Source organism: Ischnura elegans, chromosome 5 (assembly GCF_921293095.1).
Source record: "Ischnura elegans chromosome 5, ioIscEleg1.1, whole genome shotgun sequence".
In the NCBI taxonomy this organism is placed as follows: domain Eukaryota; kingdom Metazoa; phylum Arthropoda; class Insecta; order Odonata; family Coenagrionidae; genus Ischnura; species Ischnura elegans.
Window position 1 is genome coordinate 88,945,742 of NC_060250.1, and position 26,033 is coordinate 88,971,774.

A 26,033-nucleotide genomic window follows, 5' to 3' on the forward strand; every position below is an offset into this window, starting at 1 on the left:
AAGAAATAAATTGTTCAACAGCCAATACACAGACAATGGAAGGCAAAAAGAGGTGGAATACCTTATCAAGAGCATATGTAGGCGCGGATGGGGAGCCTCGATTGAAAAGAAGAAAACAACGAAAATATGACAAAGAATCTCACCAAAGGGAAAACAAAAAATTCATCTTCCATGCGGTACAAAATACATTTTGAAAGCACAAAATCACAAAAACACTTTTTGAAGCGTGCAGTAGGGATGTAAGGATAATGGGTGCTGACTATGAGTTTAAAGTGACGTATACACGCGATATCCTCATATATTATAAAACACGCGTATTGAAACCTGTTTTAATGTATATATACAATATCATTGGTAAATGTATAATTTGCCATTTTGTGCGGCTATTTGAGAATATTTAGATTCAATATTAACAAAAATTAAATTAAATTAGTTCGACGTAGTGTGGAAGTCCATTAAACCGCACCACAATCGTCAATATGAGAAATAAGACAGCAATCTGAACGTATGGATGAATAAAGGTGAGGATATTTGCGCTTTATATAAGGTAAGGCTACGAAATACAAGAATATGTGCACTTTTAATTGAATATGCACAATTAACAAAACCGATTTCAAGAGGTAAAATATAAAAACATTTGTATACATACATTAAAGGCGATCTATGGAAAAATTAGAGATAATTATGAATAAACTCTTTATGCTTGAAAAAGAGCACCATTACAGAAAAACCTATCTTACACATGGCTTATGAAGAAATCTTAATCAATTAAATCCTCCGTTTAATGCCACATAGTTGGCTCCTAGGCAAATCATAACGTGGAAAGAAACTGATATCAAAAATAGTCAGCCACCGATGATACCTTAAAAAAATGAGCTCTATATTCACTAAATATTTCAAAAATCATAGAATGGGACAATTTTGAATCAGGTATGACCCGTTACGTCAAAAAATGGAAATCGATAATTAAACAAAATAAATATGAACCTTTCTACTTATCCACGGACAGCAGATACTTTACCAATGTAGTAGTGTTCAAGAATTCTTACTGAAGCCATCATTATATTAGGATCACTGATATTAGTTTAACTTAATAAAAAACATATCTGGATAAGGCGCAACTTTGAACAAAACACGGAATCATAAAATAAAATTCCAAGCTAAAAAATATTCACAATCATTATTCAAAAGCGTCTCTTTTCAAAATCAATTTCCTGCACCAAACGCATTGTCTTTCATATGATGAGCCTGGAGACAAGAGAAAATATAATTCTTCAACTTAAATGATACTTGCTCAGGGGCTAACTTCCATGAATATATAACTTTTAATTAGCGATTATAAAGGTGGGAAGAGATGAGAGATCGTCGGAGTTTCCTCTGACGGTGAAAATTTACTTTTCCCTTGGGTATTATACTCTCTCAACAGAAAAAGACTACAGCAGTTAAGACAACTTTGGAAAGAGTCACTGAAACTGGAAAGGATACCATTTAGCGAATCCACAGAGTACGTCGGGCGAATAACCAGTAAAAACAGCTAAAACGTTTTAAAAAGGAATGGTAGGAAGTCATGAGTAAGCAAGTGCCGCGAGCGTCCATGGTTTTTCCCACGTCCATGTCAGAGACAAAAGAGGAGAGTTCTCATTTCACGCCTAAAAGCAAAAGAAATTCCAAACCGCTTTTCAAAGCGAATTGTACTTGAGACAGACTAAAAAGGTGCTGAGTTTCAAAGGAAAACTTGGAAATTAAGTGCAGACGTAGCGGAGAGTTTTTGAAGAAAGGCATCGAATCCGTTAACTCTGAAGGTTCAACAATCGACTCTTTTGAAGTTCGTACCAAAGGTACGAGGAAGGGAAATATTTACATCTATTTTCATCAGTAAGATAGGCCAGGTGCCGACAGTATTTTTCAAAATACGAGATAACTTTAACATTGCGATGGCTTACGATGGAGATGGCCCAAGGGGTTGAATAGCAATAACAAAGATATTATCTAAACTTATCCTAGAGGTCCCTTTAGAGAGATGAAATGATCACTTTAATTGCATAATAAGCCTTTAATCTATCAAAAAATAGCACCAGCGACATATAAACGAAAAAAGTAGCTGATATTACACCATGGGACCTAATTTGAGATGATTGATGTAAATTTAAAGATACAACTATCATGAGTATTTCTCAGTATTTCTTATTTGAAGGAAGTCAACGTGAAATACGGAATCGTAATATCTTTCTGACTAAAATTTGAAACTCAAATAATTAATCCAAGTTGTTTTTAATTTAATAGTACGTATTCTTCACTTACACTGAAACGTAGGTATTCACAGAATTACATGATGAAAAAATTATGCATTTGACTGATAGAATGAATTCCACCGAATTTAAGTATTCAATGGGCAAAAGATCTGGCCACTCTATCACATTCTTGCGATGCATAAAACAATATGGAGTTACAGCAAAATGGAAAGGGCCTGAATAGATATTTATCGAAAGGAAAAAATCCTATCTCGCTATAATCCGAGTAATCAATCGCTTAGCGCTGAATGATAGGCGTGGCGCCTATGTAACTCTTAACGATCTGTTATTTATTCCCTTCGTAAATTATTTCGTGATGTGATAGGTCTAAACTCTTCTCCCACTTCCATAAAGCCTGTTCCCCTCCGTTCTCTACCCCACATGCCCTTAACTTCCAGCCATCTACCGAGAACTTCAGTATACACCCCTAAGTAACCCGTGCAACAACCAACTCTGTCTCCCTCGTATTTTCCTAAAGTTTCCATTCTTCAACGTCAATGCAAAGTCAAGCCAATTTTCCTGGTTGGTTCTCCTGTCCGCCCATATCACTTACTCCGTTCTCCACCACATACATATCACAAAAAGTCTGTTCCCCTCCTCCTTCAAAATGCTCCACATTTCGGCAGCGTTCGACGCGACATCCACAGTCAAGCTCTGAGTCCATCTTTATTCAACTCTTTCAATAGCGGCTGTCTATATCCATCGTCTCCTCTTCGAGGACGGCCCTTCCAAATCTCCTTCTTAGTATAATGAATGCTAATATAACGAAAAATTATGCTACTCTAATATGCTTAGGATAATGCTTTCTACAGAGTCCAAATGACATGATATAGATATGACAGGTGCAGTTGTATTAATAAAAAATAATCGAAATAAGTTTATCCGAATTGAGCAATGAAAGAAAATTTTATACCGAAGGTGAAGGGCAGTCGTATGTTGCTCTATCGATAAATTTTGCGGAGCATGCCTTATTTAGGGCGTGGAATATGCCGCTCAGTGTTCGCTGGTCACACAAACGCGGTGTCAATAGCATTTACATTCACGGCGGAATAACCATGACGCCACACATAACGCAATACATACGAAAATGTTAAAAAATGCAAAGAATGGGATTCGTTCGAAGTACCAAGCAGTTCGTAGAGCATATGAAGGAAACACAAAAACGCCTCGAGCAAAGTAATTGTGGGTGAAATACCAAGGGATAAAAGACTTTCAGTCGCCGATTATCGCAACATCGAACTGAATCACAAAATTTACACGGAGAGATATTGAAATTTCATGATTGAAACATAAATGATAAATCGGAATTTTGGGAATAAAATAAAATGCATTACTATTCTTCATTCTTCCATCTCTATATTATTTCTAAGTAAATCTGGAAGCTAATAAAAGAAATACATCTTAATAGATATAAAAACTCTTCAATAGATGAAACGTATTTAAAAAATTATCCATGTCAATATATCTAAATAAAATTAGATATTATGCTTACTATGCATAAGTACATAACATAATATTTCAAGAATGGAATATTGTTTATTTAAAGTTCATCTGAGAACTATCATAGAAAAGCAGTATGTGAGATTCGTATTGCGTAGACTAAATCTTCAGCTTCATATTTCCTTACCGCCTATGGAAATCAACCCGAGACGTAGCGTAAGACCAACATTTTCTTCATCGAATCCATCCTTTTTCAACTTTTTCACTCCTTTTCCCTTCTCTTCCGCTTAAGCGTAAATCGGAAAGATATTTCAGATCAGTAGAGCGTTTCCCTTGAGAGGTGATTTCTTCGAAGCACCAGAGCAGTAATGTGAGAAGGAGGGGGAGGAATATTTATGCAGTCCAATGAAATCTCCCTAAAATATCCCACGACTCTATGTACGGGCAATAATCATCCTTTAAAATATTAATCACAAAAATATAGATACAGAATTCCAATCACCGATAGAATTCTGACACCAAGGTAATCCAGAACACCTACCAACACTTTTCAACCATCGATGTAACAATTGCCAACATAAAATCATGCAAAAATTAAACACTTCTTTAATTTATCAGCTGCTTTAATGACAACAAATGAGCCGGAACCACGTACGGTTTCAAGTTCGACTCTTTAAGTTTGGTAAAAATCCACAAAATCCCCATTACCGTGAGATTGAGAGAGAAAGTCATGAGTTAAGAGACGCTAATCTTCATACCCACCGAATAGATCTACACATATACTAGATGCTTATAATGTTCAAATAATTATCATTAGCAAACGAAAGATCAGACACTTTAAAACCGAATTTTCATCCCTAATAAACGCGAAAAGATATCCGATTAGATCAGCAATGGGCGTGAGGGCACTTGAAATATGAGTAGATAACACTAGAAGAGGGTTGTAAGGAGATGGGGACGAAACACTCTCCAACGGACCCTCACCCTGCGCACAGAAGGAATTTAAGCACTCGCAGCTTTTCCACCACCCTCGTGAAGAACCCTTTCGCCTTCCCGCGCCACCAACCGAGGGAAGCGATTCAAACGACTGATCTTATCTCCCCTCGGCGCTCCCTCCTGCTGGGACTCATCTCTTCCAACTTCTCCCGCCCCCAAAGCGCGACACCATCGCACTTAAACTGCTGCGACCCTTTCCCGCTCTGCTCCAGCCCATCCCCCAACTCCTCCAACACCCCCAAAAATAAAAATACAACTTCCTCCCTCCACCCTCCTATGATACTCCATTTCCCTATTCCTTCCCCAGCGACACGTCATCCGGAAAAGGCAAAATTATGGAATTCCCCAAGTTTACGAGTCTATTCCGGCGAGGTTTTTAATGGATTCGGTGGTAGAAAGGGATCACTTTTTTTACGTTTTTGGAGAGGGTTTAAATTTGCAATCAAGTTCGGAATCTTTCGATATGGGTGCGGCGAAACCCATGGCAGTAACCGGAAGCAAATTGAAAGGAAGCTATTTCATTTCTAAAGCGACCCATGGTTACGGCTCGGGAACGGTTGCACCCTTTTTACGATTCCAGATTTTATGCTGTCGTTCCACGGGAAATGTTCCATGCCTACTAGATTCATTATACATAGTTGACAGAACTGATGCTCTACTGTGCAAATGGTTTTGTTCTCCAAACATCAAATCGAACCATTTCTTTCTATCGATCAAGGAGTCGCATGATTGTTCCTCGTCCTTTTTCACTACCGAAAAAAAGTATTTTCAAAGTGTTTCAATGATTTTTTCCAAATTTTAAGCATACATGAAATTTTCGATCCTTCAACGATACAAAATTATCGGATTTATGATCATCTTAAGCCTCCAAATCCTACTTTCAAAGGCAAATAATGATAAACTCCGAATTAATCTCTATATTTGAGTAAACAAACAAAAATATCGAAATTCCTAAAATATTAAAAAAGGCTATGTATATAAATGTAAATATGTTGCAATTTTGGCATGACATTCGTGATTTTCACTCAGCGGAATGATATCACAGAAAAAAATACATTTCCAGAAATGCGAGGATCGAATTCAAAGTACTGTACTGCTAACTATTCATGACCATGAATGAAGACCATGGTAGTCTCAACGTAGGCCATATCTATGTCTTGCCTTTCCTCTATTCCTTCCCTTTCAGATAAACTCAGCTGTAGGGTAGGTCACGGGATGGCATATTTAATTAATGCAAAGCTATTTGAATAGCTGATAAGACATCTCTTTTCCCCTGTGGACACTGTTCGTAATGTGGTCGCATTTTCGAATGAGTAGACTGCCGCAGCTTGGTTTTACTGAGTAAAAGTTTATAAAAACAATTTCGGCATTCAAACAGCATGGTAACTTTTATTTACGATATTGTAATACAATTTCCTCGGGATTCGTTTAAAGGGTCTTAACATTATCTTCTTAAGGATAATCAAATAGAATGTGCTCACATTGAAAAAGATTTTGAAAAAATCGATAAATCTGAAATAGACAAATAGGCTTAGTCAATGTTTATTTTCACCTCAAACGGTATAAGAGAAGATCAAAAATCTCCAAATAACCTCAGTAGATTTTATGCAAATACAGCCTAAATCTGTGGATACTATTTCATTTTCAGGCAGTTGAGAAAAAAAGACAACCACATATTCATATTTAAATGATTGCATCATGAGGGATTTGTTTCCACGTTCGAAAATCTTCACATTTTCTCTCCCACCAGGCTTTTAATTGATATTTACTGAATAGAGTCACTAAACCATAAATATGGGTTGTAAGTTTTGATGCTACGATTCGATATGGTGGGAAAATCTGAAGTCACGCGATGGTCAAGGGGTGAGGTTTTCAAGCGTAAAAAGGAAGCAAAACAGGCGAGAGTGAGTATACGAAACGCAAGTGGAAAAGAAACCTTCAGCTGCAAATGTCAAATACTTCAGCAAAACAAATTGATGGCTAAGTTCCAACAAACACGTATCTTAAATTCGGCCGGTTTGAGTAAGGTATCTTTGAAAAAATTGTAATAATATTAAAAAATAAAATACAAGCAAAGAACAACTCTTTATTTGCAAATGAATGCTTCTTTTTCAGTTTTATGAACTTTTGGTTTTTAATTTCAGTGTGCAACTAAAATAAATTAATCGTTTTTTTTCTCTCCCGAAAATTTGCTATTTTTGAGATAAGTGTTGTTAGAACTTAGCCATCGAAATGCCTTTATACCCTGGCCGTGATATTATCAGTCGAATCAGAATGAAAATATGTAACTATGAGAATTTTAACCCTTTTTCAGGCGACTAACAATATTAGTATTATATGATTGCCATTATGTCTAATAACATGACTTGCGACAAAACCGGCAACATCGATCTTGGGGCTCAATTAACTTAAATTAGATAAAAGTTATCAATAATAAAATAACTGATATCGCTACAGTTCTTTCTAACATGATGAAATGAATCCACCAAACATCACTGAAAACTTCCAGATGTTAATTTCAAAGCTATCCATTATTATCTGATTGCCAAAAGGAAATCACTATTGACTCTCGCGGGAGAGAAAGATAAATTTACAGTAGAACGCATTTAAAAAAAACAGCAGAGTCAGCCACTAATACGCACCAATCCATCTGTTCGTACAGATGAGCATTGGAAACTCTTCAAAATTTTATACTGGGACTCAGGTAGCGCAATAAATTATTTTTTCAACTCACAAAATTTTTTTATCTCCCCGACGAACTCCGTCTCGTCACCCCCTCTTTAATCAGAGCGAGCACATTCGATGATCCGATCTCCCGGACCTGATTCCCCTCGGATCGCATACCGCCCTGGCCACCGTACGTGCACAGCCCCCTTAATGTCATCCTTCCCACACTCGCAAAAAAAAAAACAAAAATGAAGAGAAAGGGATGAAATTCTGCCCGCGCAATCCGCTGACTCGTGGATTATGCGGGACCCGCCCGTCGATAGAATACTTAACTATCTACCTATCTATCCATCTATCTCTCTCGGAGCCCTCTCGAGATCCCAAGGCAATGGATTCTATGGCCCTTCTCCTCTCCTCCTCAAAACCTCCGCCCTCATTGGCTTCGGGCGTCCGGGTCGATGGCACACACTAATCCTCCGTACCAAAGCAACCCTCTCGACCGCAGTGCATGCACCCCTCTAACACACCTACCCTCTTCATCTTCCGCTCTCCACGGCGCCGCGCGGCGGGGCCAGCCGGCCTCCTTCGAGGGATGCAAAGTCGTTCGGGAGAGGGAGAGGAGGAGTATGTGGAGATGATACGGGGAGGACGAGGAGGATGATAATTTGGATAGGAAGAGGAGGAAATATTGCCCGGGAGGGGAGGGGGGAAATGGGGAGAAGATGGGGAAGGGGTGGATGAGATGGCGGGAGGATGGGCTTAGGAACGAGGAGATAAGTCAAATGGAGCGAGAGAATGCCATCAAGGAGGCTTTTAATGTCATGGAAATGGAGAGGAGGGGATAGACAAGTGGGGAAGGGAGATATTTTGCAACGAGGCTCGTCGCCGTCGAGTGACATAACAGCCTCTCTTGAACCATGAGGCGGTGACCTTGCTTCCGAAACCCAGCACATTAGTTACTATCTAGAGGAGCATACCATTCCACATCTTTAAAAATGAGTTTCACCACGTTGCTAAGTAAATAGTTTAAGAACGTAACTAATATATCGAAGTTCATGTTAACGTAAAAAAGACAATTTAATATAGGCTGCCATCCTGTTTTTATCAATGTAACATCAATAGAGTAATTTTAAAGCTTTATAAAGTTTTCCGCGATTATTGAATCAAGTAGACCCTGGCTGCTTGCGATTTGGAGAAGTGGGGAAGGAAGGCATTTTGCAACGAGGCTCGTGTGACATAACAACCTCTCTTAAACCATGAGGGGGTGACCTTGCATCCTTAACCCAGCACATTAGTTACTTTATAGATGAGGTAGGATTGAAAATTGTCTGTGAGCTTTGAATTACGACGGCGCCACGCGAAGATAAGATATCTATCAGGGTCCTGAACTCGTATATAGCATTTAAGAAACTGTTGAGGCTGTTTTTATAATTATTCAGGGATAAATGGGTGTCGAGGACAATTAAACAAGTCGAGAGATATCTTAATACTCTTTGGTAATACAAAAGAATTTCTGCCTCCGCAAAAGGGACTCTTCCAACAACAACTATGCATTTTCAACTGTATGCAAGCGTCATTCATTGTTATATTATAACATTGTATATGCATATTGTTAGCAATGCGTAAGACCACTTCCAGTATTTGTTTTCTGATTGGTTTATTATCATATTAATTGTCTTGCGCACCACTGTACATAATTTCTATGTTCCAAAGGAATTCACTAATAGAGCAATAAATGGGTTAGTTAGTATTATTATTTTTACCTGTATGGATATTTATCAAAATGCTTTTGAATTTTCGGGTTCATCGGGAAAGAAGATAACATATTTTAATTGACACGGAGCACAAAAATGCTCCATAACTTAGTGTATCTAAATTAGTTTGATTTGAAGTAATATTAGCATCTAATTAGCTCGTAATTCACCTAGTACCGACTAATTATAATGCAATAACGAAAACGCAACCCTTCATTCTTTTAGAGTATTTTTAATATGGTATTAAAATTGTCAATGCCGTTTCTGAGGTAATTTTCGCAGTTTAACGATGGCAAGAATTACGGTTTGCATCATAATACTCAATTCCCATTTATTTGTTTTATTATAATTTCCTTGACAATCGAATTTCGTTGGGGCTCCGTATTTAATGAATGCGTAATCGGCAGGTAATTTGTAAGGGAAGCCCGTGGCATTAAATTTAGGAGCAATTCAAATAAAATACAAAATTTCCAACAAATTTTACAGAATATGACGCAATGAGAATTCAATGTCGACATAGATGACATTTACACATAATAATGACTAATAAAAAAATATAGGTATCAATTATTGATCATTATGATATGAAACACAACCAATCCACTCCGAATGAAACACCAATCTCCCTAGGTTCACTTTATTTTCATGTTACGTTCAAATGTCCTAAGGCAAAAAACTTCGTAACGCTGTCGTAGCATTATGTAGCATTTGCTTTACGCTAAACTAATGCAAGATCTATCTTAATATATTTTCAAAATTATTAAGAATTGAGTTGCATTTTCAGCGATGATTTCAACGTGTTTTTCCGATGAAGAAGCAATATTAATGTTGATACATCACAGTTGATAAGTCGATCAAGGAGTTTTTTATGGTAAAAAAATGAGAAAAAGCTGCATTCGATGATGTGTGATTGTAAAAAAAGAGAAAAAAGGGATTCGATGCCTTTTCGCGAGAATTATTTATCCTCCTCACTTAACGCGTGCAACCGATGCGATGCAGACACCTTTGTAGAAATATGCGGTTAAATGAAAAGACGAGATATGCACGATGGGTGGTTAGGAAACAGGCAGTAGATGTCAGGTAGTCGCAGCGACGCAAACTCATAGGATTGATGCTTCTAATGAGATCCTGCCGTCGGAGTTCGCCTCGAGGCGCAGAGCGGCAGGAGGAGATCTCCGGGGATGGAATCAATTCTAAATGGATTTCGCGCGAGCGGTTGAGGAAAATCCTGGAAGGTAAGGGAAATGGGATCTTCTATACCTTCTATATTATTTCTACTGTATAGATACCTTTTTCTCAACTTATACGCAACCAAACTCTACAAATGAGGTATCAAAATGCACAGAATTTATCAGAGAACATGCGACGGCATATCTTACTTCCTAAATATTGCTATTGTTTCCTAAAATTGGTTTTTAAATAATCATAAAAAAAAAACAAAAACCTGTAATTATTCCTGACGTTGACGACACAAAAACTGATACATTTGTTCATTTGCAACAATATCTCGCATTCTTTAAACAAGTTTTATCAAAATGCGGCTGATTCCACATTCAAGTCTCCTGTTGATACGTAAGTATGAGTCATCATGTGCGTTTAACAGAGGATAATGTAATTACTTCCAATGTTGTGTTTTAAGAGGTTCTCTGACCTCAATTTGTACATGAACATTCCAATTAAATTTGTACATAAGACCCTGCCTTTTTTTTCTACATTTTAAAATTAGAAACGCGCCTATCCCTCTGTGGACCTACATTGAAAAGAGCGGGGGGAGCCCGCTGGGAACGGGCGCAGAACGCTCGTATGTAAATATAAAAGAGGATGTCTGTTTGTACGTCCGCAATGCATTTCCATACAGCTGCACGGATTGCAACCAAAGTTATTACCCAGGTGCGTCTCGTGCTCTCAAATCCCTTAGTGCTACTTCTGGTTACGTCCTTTGCGTTGTTTCCCCATTACCATTCGTTTCGTCACGTCACAAAACTTCAGCGGTTAGACATCCTCCCGGGTAGGCACACTTCTTGACACTCTCAATTGGGAAACATAACTGAAAGGATTCTGAACTTAACTATTAATCCTGTTGGTGCAAATCTCTTTGTTGGTGTGTTCATTAACACGACGTTTTTGGTCAATACACGTATCGAGTAAATCATTATCTATGGACACATATTATGATTAGAGATGCGTGAATATCACAAATGCGATATAGATGCGATATGCGCAAATAAATTCAACATATATATGATGAGTACACTTCTATGGTATTTTTACGCAAATTTGCCTTTTCGACGGCAAAATTCGTACATTTTGTGCCGAGCGCAGTTCAAATACTCTGCCGACACTCACCGCTTAAAACATGTCAGCGATTGGCCAGCTGCTAGTTGGCTGGGACTCTACGTGGCCGCGAACTAAAAGTGGGCGCGGGCAAGCTACACCTCCGCCACTATATGTCTTATTCCTTAATTTATTATTGTTCTACAACATAATTATTTAAAATACTCTGTATTTTGTCATATAACTGTGTTTTACTACATTTTATCGTCATCTACCTCATTATGGAAATAAAAATAGACGCTACAAAATGCGATAAACTGTTATTGAAAGTGCGATAAAATAAAAATGAAAGTGCGATTTTCACGTATCTCCAATGTATGATCAATGTTGTGGAGCGGGGTATATACTGATCCCACGTGCGGTATATGGAAATCGTTTTTTCCATTGTTTGCTGTTACATAGGTATACCATCATCATGCCTGCTTTGTTCTTTTACCATGAAATTCTGCCTTACGACCATAAATTCCAAACTCCAAGTTTCCAACTTCTCTGAGTACTATCCTTCCTGGGCAACGACGGGTGATCTCTTAGTAATCTATATTTACTTGGAGGAGGTCTCTATTTTCCCTCAGCCCGATCTATAAAAGTACTGCAACTAGAAACGAAATCGGGGGAATATTTTTATAGGAGGTATTTTAAATGGCTTGCGAACGACTAAGAGAGAGAAGAAAAAAACGTGGAATGGGATAGAGAAAAAAGGACGATGTTTGGATATTTTATATGGGGTTCCGAAAATTTCTTTCCAACAGGAAGTTTCGAGAACTTCGTGCGACTGCAAACTTTGGAGAACCTCCTTTTGTGAATACCTCCGCCACGAGGGAGAGCACGTGTATCTAATGGAAAGAACGAGCGGGAAATGGAACGAAGTTTTAGTTATTCCAAGAAAGAATCCGGCAGAAGCGCACATTCAACCCTACCTTTTTATGAACGCTTGAAAGGGCAAAATATCGGCAAAAATACACTCGGGGAAGAGACCCGAAAGCCATTCCAGTGTTTCGGCAGGGGCAATGAGAAACGGAGTGCACGAGTTTGGAATGCGCCGAAAGGCATTGAATTGCAAATTTATGGCAGACGGATCGAAGCCATAGAATAATGTGGGGAAAACATTCATAGTTCGCCTACGGTGTAGCATATTGTTTCGAGGGAAGTTTAGCAATGTTCACCGCCTAGGACCTATTTCCAAGCAATAGTAAGGAGAAAGGCTATTTTAAGGATCTTGGAACTACCTCTCATTCACATGATCAGGTGTTTTGAGAATTGCGCTTGAGTAAATCAATATCTATAGAAAATAATCCCTCACGATCAAAGGCAGGATTATTTCAAAATGAATACAAATCCATCAGCTAGCTACTTTTTGACCCACCGCATCGACACAAAATCCAGTGTATCTGTACATAAGTACAAACAGGCATCTGTAATAGAAGTACTTGACTTCGGCGTAAAAAGACTTTTCCTATTTAATATCGTATTAAAGCGGTAATTTTTACTTAAATGCTAAACCTCCGATGAACATAACGAGTACCTACTATTCAAATGTGAAAAACATGCGATAAATTATATCTACTTCATGAGATGTATATTTCACTTTCCAAACAATTTTAAGGTTACCGATTAAACAGTGAAGATTATAAACTGAGGTTTAATTTTTATTTGGAATTGCCGCATGAATGGAAAGGGCAAAGTGTGCCACGATTTTCTATATGGATGAATAATAAATTTAAAACTGATGAATCAAAGAAAAATATAATGAGTTGGCGCAAGCAACTACTAATTTAGAGTATTTCAAAGGTAAAAAAATAATTCTTCCGCAGGTTGTTAAAACTTTCCTTGATTTACAGAGGCTCCTAAGCATGCAGCACCGAGCATCAGAACTGAGAGACGAAAGATGAGGACGCGTTTACCTCCTTCCCGACGACTTATTGTTAGGATAAGAGCGAGTGGAAAATCTTTCCCAAGTTCATCGCGCAGTCTTTAACCTATTGAAATCCCTGGGGGTAGAGTAAATGAATAAAAACCAAGATAAATACGAGGAAGAAACAAGGATTCCTCTTCCTCGCCATCCACATCGCATAAGAACGCGTTTAATTTATACGGCTGCCGAGTCTATAGCGCCATTTTTATTTTTCATCCTTTTGTTCCCATTCAGAGAGATCGAAAGTTCCGCTGCCTCGGAATAAAGGTTGGAAGGAGAGGAGACTGGTGGAGGAGAGGAGAATGTGGGGAGAGGTGGAATAAAACGGAGGGTATTAAAGAGGATGTCTATGTTCAACGGGGAATGAATCAGGAGGGACAGAGAAAAGCTTCGCTGAGCGCACAGGATTCGGAGCATCGTGCCAAATCGGAGCAGAATGGGATAACTGAAGGGTTAAAGGTCAGGAAGAGAGGGAGAGAAATGGCAAGGAAGAGAAACGAAATTGGTGACCGCAAAGAGGAAGGGACAGTAAGAAAACCAGGAAGGACCACGGAAAAAATAACAAGTCGGCAGAAAGATTCCTGAGAAATGAGAGCAAAAAGCGACGGATACGAAAGAATAGTAGAAGGTTGAATGTAATCCAAAATAAAGACTGTCTCTCATTCCAACCTGGCTTCCATTTTCCTTCCACGTATCTGGGTCCACTCGTGAGAATGGAGAGGCATAAGTATATTTGTATTTACTTTGAGAAAGAGGTCATTGGATGCAGGAAAAATCCCTTGCCAAGGCCAATTGTTAAATTCATGAAATCATATGGATACTAGTGAAATTACTTTCCCAAGAAATTCTAATATTATAGCTACAATTTTATATAACTAATGGTGTTACCACATTTCCTGCAGCACATTTCAATTTGATATTCTGGCATAAAATAGCAGCATCTACCGTGTATGCACTATGTTACGCTTATAAGTCAAACAAAATTTAATGCACTCCCCATTTTAACTTGCAACCGTCATTGCATGGGGATGATATGATGATTCAGAGGTACTCAACAAATCGATGAAATGGGCCATAAAAAACTATTTGCGGACTGAGTCTGTTACATAAAATATGAATCACGTTATTATAACATTGAAGGGGAAAGCTTTCTAAGCCTCGATTGGTCACTACAAAAAGTAGGAATAATTTCGCGATAGAGCACTTCCATAGAGTCCTATAATAACTAAAAATATGCATACGTCATGAAAAACTCAATAAAAACAAAAACATCATCGAATACGAAAAATACAATGATAATGGAAGATAAAATTGACGAAATGCACATCAAAATGGGTCCATCAAAATCCAATCTAATCTAGATAATATTCTAAAAAATTTTCTACCTTCTAGGTCTATCGACCACTGATACTGAAATCACTTCAAGCCACATCTCATCCCCAAAAATAGCTCAATAATTTGACTAAAGCAAAAGTAGTAAAGAAAGATTTTCGCATCCTCAATCATTTATTATTTAAACAGATAGAGTCATAGAGATTAAATTCAGTTCTTAAGTTTATTTTTAATAACATAAGGAACACGGAATCCAAAAATCCAAGATGCACGCCGAATATGCAAATTTAGAAGAAAATTTTCAGTGTATCTACTTGGATATTTCATCATATGTTTGTGTGAAAAATGATGTGTTCGGAAAAGAATCGATTTGTAGCTTTTGAATTAGACAAAATGTTAGTCCATCGAATTCATGATATATCAAACACACATTTCAGGAACATAGAGACCTGAAAGCCTGATGCTCACGATAAATGCATAAATATAAGAATGGCAATGCAAATAATAATGACACGCAAATTATTATAGCATTAATTAGCTAAAAAAAATCGCCCATGGAGTATTGCAATTTGGTAGGTCAATCCTAAATGTTTTGAACCCGTCATTCTTCGGAAAATAGCCAAATTCTGAAAATTCATAAATTGCTGACGGAATAGTTTTGTATGCACTCCGTGCTGGGGGAATATGAAAGCTGGAAGCCGTTTAGGATTCCAACTTTAAATCATAGGAATGCGAAAATCTTTTTTAAATTCATTTTGAGAATTGTATATAAAATTTAAATCCCTTAATTCAGTTTGAGTCCAATCCTACTAACACTAATTGTACAATCGAGAGGAAATTATGAACTCACTTAAACTTTTTATAAAGTTTTATTCAAACTCATCATCACCATCATTGGTCAATAATCCTAAGATTGGTTTGACGAAGCTCTCCACTCAATTCTCCCATTACCTAATCTTTCACACCTACGATTTCTTGTTTCACATCCTTCTTTACCTGTTCCACATACTGTGTTTGAGGTCTTCCTTTTCTGTTCTTGCCATATAATGGTCCCTCGACGAATGTCCTCGTCAGGCCATCATGTCTCAAGATGTAGCTTGTAAGATTGTTCCGTCTCCTTATCAAGGTTTTCATGAGGCTTCTCTACTCTCCTACTCTTCTTAGGACTTCCTTATCACAAACTCGGTCGATTTGGTTTAAAATATCATGCATCAATTTGCCTGCAATCAATTTGCCTCATTTACGAGTCAAATCTGTTCAACTCAGCTCACTGAAACCACTGATCAAGTTCTTAATGATCATCATTACCGCATGATGCACACAAAACTGTACGTGCAAGAGAAGCTCAAAAGGTATAAAGGTAAACGTTAAGGTGGCGATGACTTCATTATGTTTTAGCTCACTAAACCTTGTACACTGACACCAAGACCAATCATAATCTTAATTTCCATCGAAACTTCCTTAATAATGGGGAGTAAGATTGGAAGTCCTATGAGGGAATGCAGAACGCCATGCTTTCCGCGTTTCAAGACGGCCCGCAATCGTGTCGGCTCTAAAATGGAAATTCGGCATGGGTATCCGATACCGACAGCTTCTCCCTCCTCGCGATGTAGCTGAACACACCGACAAGCTCGGAAAAGTCATGGTATAACATCAGCCAGATAAGGAAAGAGGGAGGTATAGAAGGCGGAAAGTGTCACGGGAGAGTCTAAGATGGATAAGGAGGAGGCCCATTGGGATGGGGGGCTGAAGGGAAACAACCTACTCCTTCGAGATGGAGATGAAAGAGAAGTTGAATTTTCGACAGAGCAAGGAAAAGTCCCGAGGCTCAAAACAAAAGAACGTCTCGCTCGCATTCCAGAGTCTTGGATCCGGCGCAGCCCTCTTTCCTGCACACCCTTCCAGCCCAACACCCTCCCTATTTTGACGCCCTCTCTCCCTCAAGTTTCGCAGGAAAAAATTGAAAGAAAGAACCATCTTCCTCTTCTTCCACCTTTCCTCGCTTTTGGAGAGCCTTACGCGAGCTAAATAAAGGAATCGACAGGTATTCACACTTTCGTTTCTCATTAACTTATCGAATCTTGCATTTAAATGTTGCGTTTCCGCGTTCTTGCAGAAAACGTTTACTTAAAAAAAAAGGAGATGGATTTTAATCTGAAGTTAATTCAATGTTATTCAACTCTTAGTCCCATCCCCACAGAATCCGCATAAGTTTCCGAATTCCAATCGAATGCTGAAGTAATCTCTAAATGTATATTAACTTATATAAAGAAGGCGACCATATATAGCTGTAGCGCCATTTAAGTCAAGTAAGGAGTATGTTGAGGAAAGGATTGTAAGAAAACGCAGATTCAATACCGGTCACTTCTTATAAATTTCAAATGATTTCACAGTGTTAGCACCTTCTGAAGGAAATGATACGGCTTAGATATCCTCTCCGCTCACCTCAGCTCTAGTAAATACAGCATTGCCTAAGCTAAAATTTCGTACATAGCAGAACTCTATCCGGGTGAATTTGGATGCCAAACAGTAGTACCCTGGTCACGAAGCAATACCATCCTTGGAAGTGCTAATGTACCTAAAGGACGATTGCACCAGAAAACCGCCAAGTCGGTCGGCACGCAGGTAGTGCGAACGACACACTTCCCTCGAAGAGTACGATTGTTATCACGGAAGGAGAGCTACAGAGTGGAGGATCGGACAAAAAAGTCTGCTACCCCTTTGCACTTCCAACCCCGCTGATAGAGAAGGGTCCCACACACGTACAAACACGCGGGTGCGGACAAAACCACCTCAGCCGCGAAGAGGGCGCGCGAGGATGGGAAGCGGGGGCGGAGCGCGAGCACAGCAGCTGCGACATCTGCCGGAGTGCATATCGATTTGCCGGATCGAGCGGGAGGCTGTGCCGGGGGAGACGGGGGGGAGGAGAGGCGGTGTGTGATGCCGAGACCCGCGGAGTCCGCGCGAGGACGCCTCCGGGGAAAGGGATGACGCTGTGGAAAGAAGAGAGCTGACTCCGGAAGGATGGAGGAGGCTATTGGAAAAGGTGAGAAATGAAATTAAATCTATTCAATGTTCTGGGTTCATACCCCTACGAACAACAAATAGATAAATTAAAATGACATTTTGAGTTTATCCCAAGCAAAAAAACTGAAAAAGTAATATAATACTCTTCGCCCCTTACGAAATAACTCTCTGCTTCACATTCCGCGATTCCGTCTCTCCATCTCTCAACGCTCTCTGTTCTACCGAATCCCCTCCTTGTTTAATTCCATAGCTTCAAAAATCCCTTCCCTGGACCTATTTTCCTCTGCCCCTAATTACAAAGCCACCTTAAAATGCCATATGAATAATTCACCATTGTCTAATCAATAGTGCCCTTTCCTCGGTTTAAAAATTTTGTTTTCTGTTAGTTTTTATTTATTGTGCTATTGTTTGTTATCTTTTAGGGATTATTTATTTAAGGAACAGCCAATGTAAAATCCTTCGTGCCGTTTTTGGTGATGAAATAAATATGCATAATAAAGAACAGACATAATAACATAATTATAAAGTATTCAGGTTTCACTTGGTGGAACCTCATATCTATAGTGCAAAATAACTCACTTAGTGACGTACGACAAAACCTTATCATACCGACCTTGGGTTTCAACTGCTAGATAGACATTTTCATACTGAATATCTAGTAGTTGAGTTATTTCACTCTGTAGATAGTGTCATACTCCTTAAATAACCGAGGCATAAAGTAAAAATAAATAATTTGTTGACTGAAGTAGAAGATACATATTTTTAACGTTTGTACTTGAGAGATACCACAGTCATACAAGTTTTTATATCGTTAGGAATTTCATTCCATACTTCAGTAGATCTGACGGCGAAATATTAATGGAACATAGTAGTTCCATGTGATGGCAAATAGAGATTAGAGAGTTCACTCCGTGTTATCATGGTTCTGGTTGTAGGCGCGTACTGTAAGAGGTCAAGTAAATATTTAGGTGTTTTGGTTTAGAACAGAGAAAATAAAAAGATACAAAGAAGGTATTTCCGCCGAGAGGAAATTCCAGCCAGGTAAATTTTTCCCTTATATTGTAACCAGCCCGTTCAATGGGTCCTCCCTTCCCCTGATGCCTACGTCCCAAGGAAGTGGTTATTTGCAAGAAATAAAAAAATTGGAAAATTTTGAAATCCCAGATGGGTGTTGGGGTTCGCCCACGAGTAAAATACGCTGATGATTCGGATGGAAATGACGGTTAGCCACCTTACAATACAGAAATAACAATTTATTATAACATCAAAAAAGAATTGTTGAACAATGAAAGGGCCAAGTTATAACAACCAAAGAGAAATAAAAAAAAATCGTTGAACAATGAAAGGACCAAGTTATAACAACCCAAAGATAAATAATAAAAAAATCCCTTTTCCCACACACTAACAGTGTTCACCGTATACGAGGAGGGGGGTCTTCACTGGGGGGGGGGGAATGGAGTGCAGATACTTTACGTTCTGTCCTTGACGTTACTGCGTCCGTATGGCTCCGCGGTCGAACTTCCTTTCCTTGGTTTCAATTATTTCACTCACCACTCACTACAATATCGTTGCACTCTTTTTTCTGTCCTCAGTCCTCACCCGCCGCACCTTTTTATGCCGTCCCTAGGGACGGCGGCGAGCGAAAACCAGCCATGCTATCGAATCGTCCGATTGATAGCCCGCGAGTTCAAAACAAAGCATACAACATAAAATAAAATGGTTGGTGGCTAACCGTTACAATATGGAAGGTGTGGAAGAAGAAAGAGAACGAAAGGGAGATGGGACGAGTAACGTCGTGCCTTGTCCGAATCCATTTTTATTTAAAATTAGAAGAACCAAGCGTGGTGGAGTGGAACTTTTCCTATTTGAAATAAACATTTGCAATTTTCCAGGATTATAAACTTTTATTCCGACCTAGTTTTCGACGTTTTTTGAACCTTGAAGATGATGTAGTAACATCGAAACCTAGTTCGAAAAATAAGTTTATAATCGTCGAAAATGATAAGTGTTTATTTCAATTCCATTTTTATTTATTTGATGTAAATTTATTTATTAAATTTCGATCGATGTTTGGCTTTTTGATTGTATTAATTGATATGTTAATATATGTTTAGCTAAACTGATGCTTTAGATAACTTATCGTTTTGTTTAAAAGGAAGTTGCAATAAATTGTTGATAAAAAGAATGGGTTTGCTGTAATGGAAGTTTTAATAGAGAAGGAGTGTAACAAAGAGGGGCAATTCCAAGTAGAATAATTACAAGGAAGTTTATTTTAATCGAGGGATGCCGATGTCACTGACAGCGAGGATAGAAATTGGAAAAGGAATGGAAGAAGGAAGAGGAGAATTTCGCGGAGACGGAATGCGGACGAGCGGGAGGAAAAAAAATTCGAACCAATCCGTCGAAAATCCGTCGGAATTCATTCCGCTGCTACCTTCCCCAACTCATCCTCCGCCATGAGGACCACTTCCAGCCTATCCCCACACTTCTCTTTCCGCTTCCTCTCAAGACTTCTCCGAGAAGAGGGAATAAAAAAGAGGTATTGTGAACGCTGCACGTAAGAATCTATTCATGGGAATGGAGAGACAAGAGGAAGGTAAACAAACTTTATGATGCACAAGTATATACACGAATCGAAAAAAGCTGAAGATATAGGGTGCTAGGTATTATCAAGGGGAGCTGACGTGAAAGAAAAAAATTGGTAGGAAAGTGAAAGGAAATGCATAAACGACTCAGGGCATTTGTTTTTAAGGTAGTCTGTACGAGAGGGAACGAAGAAAAAAGACGAAATAGGTGTACCTCTCTGACCGTCAGATGAGCATTCTCAGTTATCAAATATCCGTTATATAAACTAAGAGCATAATTACACACAAATCAGTAATATTTCGCAGCCTTCTGCGTTAACGGCGGGAAAATATATATGAATTGCCATGAGAAAAAATTCACCTGGATCGGAAATCGAACCACGGACCTTTGGTTTTCCGGGCCACTGCACAGACCAACACACTATACATGCTCCTGAAGTCCCAATTTGAATTTACGGAGGCTCATAGTACTAAATTACTAGGTACTACATTTAATAAAGTTACACACTCGATGCACCAATAAGGGCAAAGCATGCGAGGCGAAAATGATTGAGTAAATTCCTGCCAATGATTTATTCCCAGTAATGTTGTTTCCAACGCATTAGCGTACAAAACATTATGCAAACACGAAGATTACACCTTCTCGGTGCAACCTTTTCAGTGCCACAATAACTCAAGAGGTGGAAATTCGCAGTTTTTTTTATCATTTCCGTAATACCCTCCGTGTCAACCTGAATAAATTTCCCCAGATTCGGAGAGACGGAACACGGAGAGGAAAAAAACCAAAGCCAATCCGCTGAAAAATCGCCGGAATTCACTCCCCGACCAGCTTCCGCTGTCTTCCCTCGCGCGAATATCACTTCCACTCTCATCTTGTCTTCTTTTTTTACCCTCTCGAAGCCTTCCCGATACCTTCGACGTTGAGGAAAAAAAAAGAAGAACCATGTACCCAATGTGGAATGGGGTCTTTTCCAAGCCTTAAAATGGCATAGTAATAAAGAGACGTAAGCAAACGAGAGAAAGAGTAACAAAAACGTGAAGAGGGTTTATTTAAATATTCTAACAATGAAAAGGCTATTAATATTTCCTGGAAGTAATGAGAATAGGCGTAGAGAGGAAAAAATCGAAGAAAAAAGGATAGATACCTAAAAACAGATAATGGAAAGATCTCTAAAAGAAAAATACATGGGATTAAGAGTGTAAGCATGAAATGGGTTACAAAGACAGTGCTAAAGCTCAATTTCTTAAAAACTGAGTCGGTTGAAAAAAGAAAATAATAGTTACTAGCAAATAATTGACAAAATTAAATGGCATGCCTCCCACTAGGTAGAACAAAACGAAAGTGGATCTCATGCAATAGTCTAAAAACGTTCAGGGTACATTCGGTTACTAATTCCCAAAACAAGTATTCCATAGCCAAGATTACTCTTGTAAATGAATATTCAAAACCAATCTCTTTTATACTGGATTTTAGGGCACGACGGAGATTTACAGCTTCCGCAAGAGGATTAAAAGGGATGAAATGGGCTAACAGAAGAGATAAGGAAATATTTAGAGGTCTTGCAAATTTCAGAGGTCCCTAGATGAACACGATTACTGAGCCAAAATCTCTGGAAGAAGGAGAGAAAATGCCATTGATGGAGTGCAAGCAGAGAATAATCAGGAAATCTTCGAAAAAGGAAGTTCGCAAGAATTATAAGAACACAACGTTATACGAATGAACCTGAGCAAGTGAATCAGATAGCGCTCATAATACATTAAAATTATCACAAGATCTTACGACCCGGTCTCCTCTACGGCTGCGAAATGTTTGCCCATACTAAATTAATTAGACAGAAACTTGAAATTTTCCTTTATAAATCCCTCCGAATTTTATTGAACATGTCCTAATTAACAATTACTCCATAAAATCCTTTCCACACATAAACTTCCCACAGTCATCGAGTTCATCTCCAGTTAGTTGATAATTTAAAGTCCAAGCAGGGGGCAACTAATAATACTTTACTTACAGACATTTGTAATTGTGATCCAACAATTCCAACAGCATATATAAAATAAAATAATTATTCTATTATTAATGTTTACATGGAAAGTGTATTTCTAATCATTGTTCTCAATATTAATCTATGGATTTCTGCTAACATAAACAACACACTACTCACACACTAGAACAAAAACAATTGCGCTCCAAACTTTTTATGCTGTGAACTGGTGGTAGGGGTGAACATGGTTTACCATTTCAGCTTTAACGCCCCCGCGCCTAACCAAATAATATGATATCTAATTCGTCAAAAATTTTCCCTCTCTATTTTGGGCATTCATTGTTCAGTTGATCACAAATCTATAAAATTGCGTTTGAGGCTACGCAATACGGGAGAATATATCATTCAGGAAAATGAAACAAACAACGTGGGGAAATATGAACTTTTGGAATGTGACAGTTTATTTTCACTAAAATAATATAATTTTAATAATATCAGTGCGAGGCTGGGGAATAGAACATGGACTATTTTGCCATTCATGCTGTGGGAAAAATAATGCAATTGGATATCTTTAGTGAATACCGATACTAAAATTCTTTATTTTCTTGCGCATGAAAATGTAGTTTTCATTATTTAATCCGACGATTTCTATTTTATTGACATCATCAGAGTTTTTAAATTTGGTTTAAATAAATAATTTTCAATTTAAACTTATAATAATCACAAAATAGACATTCGCAGAGTGGATTATGGTATTTCTGCTCGTGATATCTATTTATGTTTTCAACAAAACGCTTTCAGTCCAAAAAAAAATAGCAAACCATTTGCTAAAGAGCTAAATAGTAAATTACTCAAGGTAAAAACGCAATGTGATAAGAAAACGTTAGTTTTTCATAATTATTTCCACAACGCATCTGTTTGGTAAGCAATATCGGGATAAACTGATATTTTTGGTGAACTACCAATAGTTTCAAAGCACATCCCTATGCTCACTGATAGCAGGACTTAAGGACGCACAATATTTCCCGAAAGCAAAAGATTGAGAGTGATAGGATCTGGCAGAATGTTTCCTCCTTCTCAATGATACAAACACCGCCAACCGCTTCCAAGCCTCCCAACACCTACCCGACTGCTCGATTCGTATCCGCAGCTTCTGTTCCACTCCGGGTGAAGACACCACCCGCCTCTCCTTTCAAACACACATGAGAATCAACGAAACTCAGAGCGTGTTCTATTCTTCCTCAAGCACAGTGTCACAGCTTGTTTGAACCTCGCCAGACCCGTCGCCCGCCCCGCGAATGACATAACTCGGTGCCTTCAAACTCGTATATAACCCTGCCAGCCTGCGGCGGGAGGCAAGCCAAAAGGTGCCGAGACGCAGGTCGTACCGAGAAGGAAATAGGATCGAGATATATTGAGGAATATAATCCTCGCACTAGTGCACAAGTGGCCCGAGACCACTTGAAAAAACTTATTTGAATAGATACTTTATACTTCAAAGTTCTTGCACCATTTGTTACGATAGGTCACGAAAGTTTTGGCAGCATTTCCATACGCAAAAATATACAAAATCTTTCCTTTTCGGAAAGTTCGGAATCAGCATACGAGGAACGATAGTAACTTTCCAGTTTGCTTCGATAGTTTAAACTCTCAAGCTATTCTGACATATACATTTATATACATGGATCGAAGGATTAAACTCATATTGCATGATGCGGTATTAGTGGAGATGTAATTTTTATTCTGAAAACTTCTGTCTGTTTTTCCACACAAATGACAACAAAATCCACTACCTAAAAACGTAAAAATCTCTGTATCGTCGCTAGCATGCCACATCAAATCTAAATATTAACTTATATTATTATTCTAGTGCTTTTATCCGCCGCAGTAATTCCCTCTCTAGTTTTTGACGACCCAATTAGGTTGAGCTCATAATCATGTTTTTTTTTACTATTTAACGAGGAGAGTACTTTAATTGTATCAATAAACTTTCCCCGAGAAATATTGAGAAACCGGCATTAGGCATAACAGTAATAACAAAAGGTGTAACCTATAAAAGTGCTAAATATTCCCACAGAAAAACGAAAGGCAATAAAAATCGCGTACAATGCATAAAACCGACTTAGATTTCGACTCGGTAAGTTTCATTCAAAAGCCAGGAAGAGGAGAAGGAACAGAGATCTAAAACTCACGTATTCCGTAATTAGTGAACCTCGTTCATGTTTTCTAGATTTCATGCAGTTAAAAATAGTAAGGTAGAGTTTTTGTAATAAATTCCTAAAGATAACGTTACGCATACATTATTTTCTTTTTTTAAGGTGAAATTTTTAAGAAAACATTTATTGAAACATTTGAAGCTTGATTTATCAAACGCCAGGCAAACTTTCCGCGTCAAAATTTCTCATAATATGAAAAATTGATGTTAAACAGACGAACATAGAAAATAAACGCTTTAGGATTATTTTACCTAGAAATACATAGCACAATTCCTTTGTTAACCATGTACTTATTCTTGTGATCTAGCGAGTAGTAGTGTATAAAACACTTCAAAATGTGGGTTACTAAAATAACTTAAATCAATGACACAACCAACGATACCAGATACGTATCAGGAAGAGTGACAGTAGCTATGGAAAAAAACCGTAACTCCATAGCGGGAAACGTCTTCAATAAAATATTGAACTTCACATCTCTCTGTGCAGAATTATTGGGCAAGCATCAAACTCGAACGAGTTGCGTATATATTTGCGCCTACATTCCTTAAAGTAAAATATTCTACAAATATAACAATCAGGCAAAAACCTCGACCCCGTCACACCACACGGCGCCATATCTCAACGGAGTAAATTTTATATTCCTCTGATTCCTGAGAACAAAGGCAGTTTCTTTGAGTTAGTAAAAAGTCTCCATTCAGTCAGGACGGCGCTAGAATAATTAAAACTTTACTCATAACGCTTGCCATAAAGTTTTGAAAAGAAAATGTGAAAGGCGGAACAGTCAGTCAAGACACAACCTTTGGAGAGGCGTGCGACTGAATAACTGGAAATAGCACTATATATTTCTCAGCTCCTAATTTTACCTGAGAGAAAGAACCGAGACACTTTATTTAATCCGGAGAACATAACAAATCCTTTCCGTGCCAAAACCACGCGCCGGCCGGGGATAAAGTCTCCCGGCGGAGGGCGATCGAATGAAAAGGATGCGCCTTCCATTTGAGATTTACCGATGGACCACTGGGGAAAGGGCGAGAGAGGAAAGGGAGAGATATATGAGACAGACTCGCGCTTTCCCCACCGGTCTCGGCCAGGGTGAATGTGGAGGCCTAAAAAAGTCTAGATTATAATGGTGCATGAGTATCCTATCTCCAAGAAAATCATATCTGTAAACGTAGTAATGCTCGTACCCTTCAAAAGAAGAACAGTACTGGAAAAAGATTACTACCAGCATGAATCCACAACTGACAAGATTACGAAAATAAAACGTACTTCCACAGATTCATGGCCACGAAATCTCTCTTAAGTTTTCTGACGTATAGAGTTCTCCCTTTATTCCCTCGAATATCGTCTCAAATATAAATTCAAGTACCTTATTTCTCGCTTCAACGCTCCAAACTTTTCTGACAGTGGGACTGATCATAATTTCAGCTTTAATTCGTTTATTTCCAGAAATAACCGAGGATGGATAGTATTAAGTAGGGGCTTGAGCAATCAAGG